General features: G+C 44.5%; 1 pseudogene; it reads left to right on the top strand.

Moving 5' to 3' along the window:
- The first annotated feature begins 313 nt into the window (after positions 1 to 313).
- On the top strand, positions 314 to 4,793 carry LOC120999117 (annotated as a pseudogene).
- The last annotated feature ends 2,705 nt before the right edge of the window (positions 4,794 to 7,498 follow it).

The following is a 7,498-nucleotide window of genomic DNA, read 5'->3' as shown; positions in this document are numbered from 1 at the left end:
ACCACAGAGGGCGCACGGAACAACCGGTCAAAGACAATATTTTGGTTTCAGCAGTATTCCATTTATTCGTAAGACAACGCGTTTCGGGGTGCTGGAGTCCCCTTTATCAAGTCTAAAATAAAAATTAAATAAAAGACGTCTTTTATTTAATTTTTATTTTAGACTTGATAAAGGGGACTCCAGCACCCCGAAACGTGTTGTCTTACGAATAAATGGAATACTGCTGAAACCAAAATATTGTCTTTGACCGGTTGTTCCGTGCGCCCTCTGTGGTCCACACGCTCTACCTAAGGTCTAGCGTACTTTTTTTGTCATGGAGAAAGACAGTGATCTGGATATTTTCCTCAAAAGTTTTGAAAAAGTCTGCAGGCAATTCTAGCTACCCCCTGCAGAATGGGCTAAGTATCTGACTCCAGGACTAAGAGGCAAAGCACTGGAAGTGTTTGCAGCATTGCCCACGACTATGGATCAAGATTATGAGGCTATTAAAAAGGCCTTAATCCAACGGTTTAACCTCACCCCAGAGGTATACCGAAAACAGTTTAGGACTTTGCAGCGCACAGGTACTGACAGCTACTCAGACCTGGTTGTTGGACTAAGGAACCATTTCAGGCGATGGACCCAGGGATGGGGTGTTACCACTTTGGAAGACCTGGAGGATCTGATGCTTCTGGACCAGTTCCTCCACACCTGTTCCATGGAAGTGAGACAGTTTATTCTGGAACGGGAGCCCAGGACCCTGGATAAAGCTGCCCAGTTTGCGGATGTATATGCTGCCAGTCGAGTGCCAGAGGCACGGAAGCATGCTGTGCCAGGTTGGAAGGGGGGAAAAACCCCTGTAAAACACCTTTACCCCTACTCGCAGGTCTCCAGAGTTACCCCTGCCCAAGTCCCCAGGCCTGCTGTGGATAACCGCAGTTGTTTTGTGTGCAACCAAGTCGGGCATATCAGCACTGCTTGCACAGAAAAGAGAAAAAACACTCCTTTGCCCAAACCATCTATTTTATCCCCAGCAGTTTTGTTTGTGGGTGGGAAACAGAGGGCATCTTGTGACAATTTACAAGCGGTCACTGTGGGCAACAGAGTCACCATGGCACTGAGGGACAGTGGTGCCGAGATGACCCTCGTGCACCCAGAGCTTGTCAACTCAGAAGACCTCATCCCCGGAAGAACTTTAACCGTTGCTGGAGTTGGAGGTCTAACCCCTGCTTTACCCATGGCCTGAGTTTACCTGGATTGGGGGGCCGGAAGAGGGATGATGGAAGTGGGGGTGACAGATAAGATTCCCACTAATGTGCTACTAGGAACTTATCTGGGACGTTTAGTCTCCAGGTATATTCCCTCAGACATTGAGGAGGACGCCGGCAGGCGTGCAGCCCCATGTGAGTTGGCACCAGTCGCATATGGTGATATTGAGACCGTGCCTACTACATGTGATAACTCTGTGTTTACCAATGTGCTTGCATAATGATACTGCGCCTAGTGATAACCTAAAATTAGTAACCAATGCATTGGGTGAAGTTTGCATAACTAACAATAATTTAGAAGGTGATACATGTCCATCAAAAGACGTGGTACGATAATAATGCCAGGGAGAGGGTGTACAAGGTGGGTCAGAAGGTATGGGTACTGGTCCATGTGACCCAGAACAAACTCCAGGCGGCATGGGAAGGCCCGTATCCCATTCATAAATGCTTAAATGACGTGGACTATGTAGTTACGGCTCTGGGAAAGGCAGGGAGAGCAAAACGAAAAAATGAAAAAAACTCTGGGGTAGAAGGGGTTAAGAAACTCTTTGCAGATGAATGCAACTTTTATGATCAGCAACATGATCCAAGGAACGGTTTCAAGTAATAATATGCATGAAAAATAATAATAACTATCATCATCAAAGTCACCACTTGTGTGATGTCACTGTGGTAAAGGCATTGATGGTTTTGGGCCTCAGCCGGCAGAATTTTGGCATATGAAGGTTAAGTGATATATTAATCTGTACATTTATAACTGGTACGTTCTGCACGCAATGTCAAAGCAATGCTGATAAAGACATTCTGCTGGCACTGGACTGATACTGAGCCCAAAGCCAGCACAAACAGTTTTTGTCATTCATTAAGGGTATATTGACTTAAGGAAGTGTGCACACTGCAGAGCGCACCAGTGCACGGAGGCCGTACAACTCAGATTTTTTCAGGGAGAAACTTTAAAATAAAGAAAAAGGGCCTGACAATGTTAAAAATAACAAAGAGGCATTACTCACCTCCACCGAACCCCTGCTGCTGCCAGTCCAATACTGCTCCGATCCCTGCTGCTCTCCACTTCCTGTCCAGTCAATACAATGAAATGCCGCTTAGTGACCTGCCTCAGCCTGGAATGACTAAGCAGGCCTTTCTTGGAATTTCTGGCATGTCAAGCTGGGAGAATAAGGCCAGTTTGAGAAGAGGGAGTTGACTGTGAGAAACATGCTCCGTGTGGGAGCATGAATTTCATGTTCTGGCATTGCTGCATTACAGTGACGGCATTATGTCAGTATAATTCATTACAGATTATGTTGGGCATGGACACACAACATTATAAATCATTATAATGCTGCGAGGTCTCGTTACAAGAGCAGTGTTCAGGACGGGAAAATCACGCTCCAAAATGGAGCATGTTTGTCGCAGTCCACTTGCTCCTCTGACACTGGCCTAAGAGGAAAACAGCAGGGCCGGAGCAGTGCTGGAACTGCAGCGTGGGTCTGTGGAGGGGAGTAATACTTTTTTTTACCTGTTCATTGTCTGGCCCACATTTCTTTTTTTTTTTTTTTTAGGTCCCATGCACATGCACATCTATTCTGCAGTCCGCAAATCTCTGATCAACAAAATATGGATGTGGTCCGTGTGCCGTCCGCAATTTCTTTGCCGACCCAGTGGTCTGCATTTTGCAGACATATTCTAACCTTTTGCAGGAGGAAAAGATGGAAAGGAAGGCACATGGATGATCCTATACTTGTCTGCAAAATGTCAACCGCAGGCTCATTGAAGTCAATGGGTTTGCTAAAAAATTATGATTACTTACCGGTAATCGGATTTTCCACTCCGCCCCCAGGGACAGGAAACCTGCAGAATAAAAAGGTGGAGCCTCTCTCCCACCTCAGTGGTTTACAGAGCATGAGAGAGACTCCAACCCAAGATAGTTTATCCAACACACATAATATCTACATATATAATTTTTTATTTTTTTTTGCTGCTACACCCAGTGCATAAGAAGAACCAGGAAAACCCCTAAGGAAGGGAATAAGGAAGGGTGCTGTCGTGGAGTCTGGAAAATCTGATTACCGGTAAGTAATCATCCTTTTTCCCTTCCCCCACGACAGCACCACAGAGAGATTACAGAGAACACCCTTCCTTATGGGTGGGACACCGCTTGAAGAACCCTGGTACCAAACAGGAGATCGGAGGAGGAATTTAGTTGAAGACGATAGTTCCTATAGAAGGTGGAAAGAGAGGACCAAGTGGCAGCTTTGCAAATATGCTCAATGGAAACATTAGATCTTTCCGCCCAGAAGGCAGAGATAGATCTAGTAGAATGTGCCTTGAGTGTGATAGGAGGAGGATTATGAGACGTGTAGACAAGAGATATAACAGACCTTATCCACCTAGCCAAAGAACTCCTAGAGGCTGCCTTCCCTCTGCTCTTTCCTGAAAAGAGGACAAAGAGAGAAGTGGAATTTCTCCACTCCCTTGTTACTTTAAGATACTGCAAAAGGGATCTTTTGACATCCAGGCAGTGTAATCTATTCTCCTCCTGAGTCTTGGGGTCAGCAAAAAGGTAGGCAGCACAATTTCCTGAAGCCTATTAACTCTGGATGGGACTTTTGGCAGAAATTCTCAGAATTACTCTATCCTCAGCGATGGACTTAAAAGGAGGGTTAATAGACAGGGCCTGTATTTCGCTTACTCTTCTGGCCGAAGTAAGGGCTACCAACAGAACCAGCTTGAACAAGAGGAGTTTTATAGAACAGGAGGATAATGGCTCAAAGGGTTCACGGGTTAAGGAATTTAAAACTAAATTCAAATCCCATGGAGCAAAACTAGGAGGCTTTAATGGCAATATTCTGTCTATTGCTTTAAAAAATCTTATTACTCAAGGGTTGGAAGCAAAATTCCTATGGAAAAGGGCAGAAAGTGCAGAAACTTGGACCTTTAGGGTACTTTTAGCTAACCCTCCAGATATGTAGAAACTCCAGAATCTGAAGAATAGATGTTTCTGAAGGGACAGACCCTGATCTGATCCCTAGAAATTCAAGGTATTTCCTCCAGATTCTTGAGTAAATGGATACGGTAGCCTCTTTCTTGCTCTTTAGCAAGGTGGACACTACCGCTTCGGAAAATCCCTGGTTGATCAATAGCGTCCTTTCTAATACTAGGCCGTCAGATTTAAACCTCTGACGTCTGGATGGAAAAAAGGACCCTGTTTGAGAAGGTCCGGGATCTCCGGAAGGATCCACGGGTTAGAAATTGACATAGATCTTAGGAGAGAGAACCAAGCTCTCTTTTGCCAGAATGGGGCTATGAGTATAATTCTCGCATGATCGTCCCTGATCTTCTTTAGCACTGACGGAATTAACTGAAGGGGAGGAAATGCATAGCCCAAGAGAAGTTCCATCTCAGGAGAAGAGAATCCACTCCAAATGGGGATTCCTTTGGGTTGACCGAGCAGAAGCATTTCACTTTCCTGTTTGCTCGAGTGGCAAACAGGTTGATGGATGGAAGACCCCATGCACTGACTACTTCTCCAAAGATAACCTGATTTAGAGACCATTCCTCCTGTCTTAGCTGATGGCGACTCAGGAAATCTGCCTGGACATTGTTTTTCCCAGTTATGTGGAGAGCCAAGATCTGTCCAATCTTCCCCTCCACAAACTGAAACAGAAGAGAACTCTCCCTCATGAGGGATCTGGATTTTGTGCCCCCCTGGTGATTTATATATGTCACTGTTGCACGATTGTCTGATAATATTCTTATGTGATCTGAATAGATTAGGGGGACTGCTTCTTGTAGGGCAAGTCTGACTGCCAACAATTCTTTCCTGTTCAAGGAGAAGGTCTGCTGAACTGGAGACCATGTCCCCTGAAAGACCTGGTCTAGACAGTGAGCTCCTCACCCAAGGGGACTGGCATCTGTGGTCAATACCACGGAAGTGGAGACATTCCAAGGGACTCCCTGATCTAGATTCGACTTCTCCCGCCACCATTACAGACTCTTCAGAGTTTTTGATGAGATTTTTATTTTTGTCTCTAAGGAGTTTCCGCGGACTTTGAAGGCAAACAAGATCTCCATTTGTAGGGCTCGAGTGTGGTATTGAGCGAACGCTACTGCTGGGATACAAGATGTCAGTGACCCCAGCAGAGACATGGCCTTCCGAATGGACAGGTGATTTGAAGATCTTAACATCTGAAGCTTCCCCTGTATCCTTGAAATGTTTTCTTCCGTAAGAAACACCCTCTGGGATCTGGAATCCAGGAGGAGACTTATGAATAACTGATGCGTTCTTGGTTGCAGCCGGGACTTCTCTAGATTTATAATCCAACCTAAATGTTTCAGGATGCCCAATACTTTCTGAACTGCATTTACACAATTCCGATGAGAGTCTGCAATGATGAGGAAATCGTCTAGGTATGGTAGAAACAGTATGTTTTCTTTCCCTATGAAGGATGCCACTTCTGAGATAATTTTCGTAAAAATTCTTGGTGCCATGGAAAGACCAAATGGAAGCACATGATACTGGAAATTATGAATCTGGCATCTGATTTTTATAGCCACTCTGAGGAACTGCTGGTGAGAATGGTGAATGGGGACATGGTAATACGCGTCTTTCAAATCGAGTACTGCCCTGTGACAATTTAGAAAAAGAAGTTGAACTGCGGATTTTTTTGTCTCCATCTTGAATTTTCTCTGAACAAGATGATTGTTTAAATGTTTGAGATTTATAATTGTGCGAAAGGTTCCATCTGTTTTTTTTTACCAAAAAAAGAAGAGAATAGTATCCTCTTCCCCGTTCCCCCACTGGCACCGGAATTAGGACCTGTTTCTCCACTAAACTTAATACTTCCTTCACCATTGCCGACTGACCTAAAGCTGAGACTTGAGGATCTGTGACCCTGAATCTGGGGGAAGGGGGGGGGGGGGGGTGTAGAACGGAATTCTAGTCTCAGACCTTCTTTTATTATTTTATGAACCCAAACTCCCCTAACGTCTTCCCAAGCTGAAAGGAAGTATTTTATTTGAAAAGGAAACCCGTGCCTCCAAATCCCCTGCATCTAGCGTTCTGGCTTCTTTCATTACCACAGTTTCTTCTAAACCCTGAGGCTCGAAAAGGAACGTCTGGGTCTTGAAAAGGAATTTACAGGGAATCCTGAAGATACATCTGGGAATTTCTTCTTCCGGTCTGCAGCCTTCTCAAGTAAGGAATCCAAATCGGGCCCAAATACTAATTCACCCTGACAGGGAATGCCACATGAACGTTGCTTTGATGCTAGGTCACCTCCTCTCCAATTCTTTAACCACAGGGCCCTGCCTGCTGAATTAGAAAGGGAGGAGGCCTGGGCTGACAGTCTGATAGAATCTACAGAGACATCTGCCAAGAAATCCGCTGTTTTCTGTAAGGTAGGAATGGAGGACAGAATCTGATCTCGGGGACATTTTTCACGAATCCGAGCCTCTAAACTATCTAGCCAAAAAACCATGGATCTAGCTGCCACAGTTGAAGCTATACCAGGTCTAAAGGCGGAGGAGGAGGTTTCCCAGGTATTCTTTAGGCAGGAGTCAATCTTTTTATCTTATGGATCCCTTAAGGACCCCAAGTTGTCGAATGGAAGAGAGGAATATCTTTTAGATATTTTAGAAATGGCCACATCAATCTTAGGCGCTTTGCCCCAGGAAGAAGTAGCATCCTCCTCAAAGGGATATTTCCTTTTAAAATTTTTGGGAATAAAGACTTTTTTGTCAGTTTTTTCCACTATTTCTTAATGAGGGATATAACACTTTTATGTAAAGGAAAACATCTTCGTTTCTTCTGCTGAAGACCTTCAAAAACCGTATCTACTCGTTTAAGCCTATCGAGCTGCGGACATGCACGGGCTCCTTCACAGGGGGCGTGGCTAGGTTCCAAGAAGGTTAGTACAGCCCCTTGGGCTCCTTACCAGGCTGATTTACATATATATAAAATCATTTTTTAAACACAATAAAAGCACACAGCGCTATGGGACAGGTATATTGCGGACATGCTAGCGGCGATCTAGCCATGCATGTCCGCATCTCTATAGGCTAAAACGAGGTGACAGAATCCCTTTAATATCCTCCAATTCTAAAGTAGATCGGATTGCTTTTAAAGGATAACTGTCACATTTAGACCCTAATTTCAATTTTCATAAATGTAGTTACTAATAACATGATATTCCAGAATCAGCTACTATTAGACTGACTTACCCCATATTTAATAAGATTCAGCCCTTAGCAAC

The sequence above is a fragment of the Bufo bufo genome, chromosome 4 (assembly GCF_905171765.1).
Source record: "Bufo bufo chromosome 4, aBufBuf1.1, whole genome shotgun sequence".
Taxonomy (NCBI): Eukaryota; Metazoa; Chordata; class Amphibia; order Anura; family Bufonidae; genus Bufo; species Bufo bufo.
Note: the sequence above shows the minus strand (reverse complement) of the source record. Positions and strands in the feature narration are given on the sequence as shown.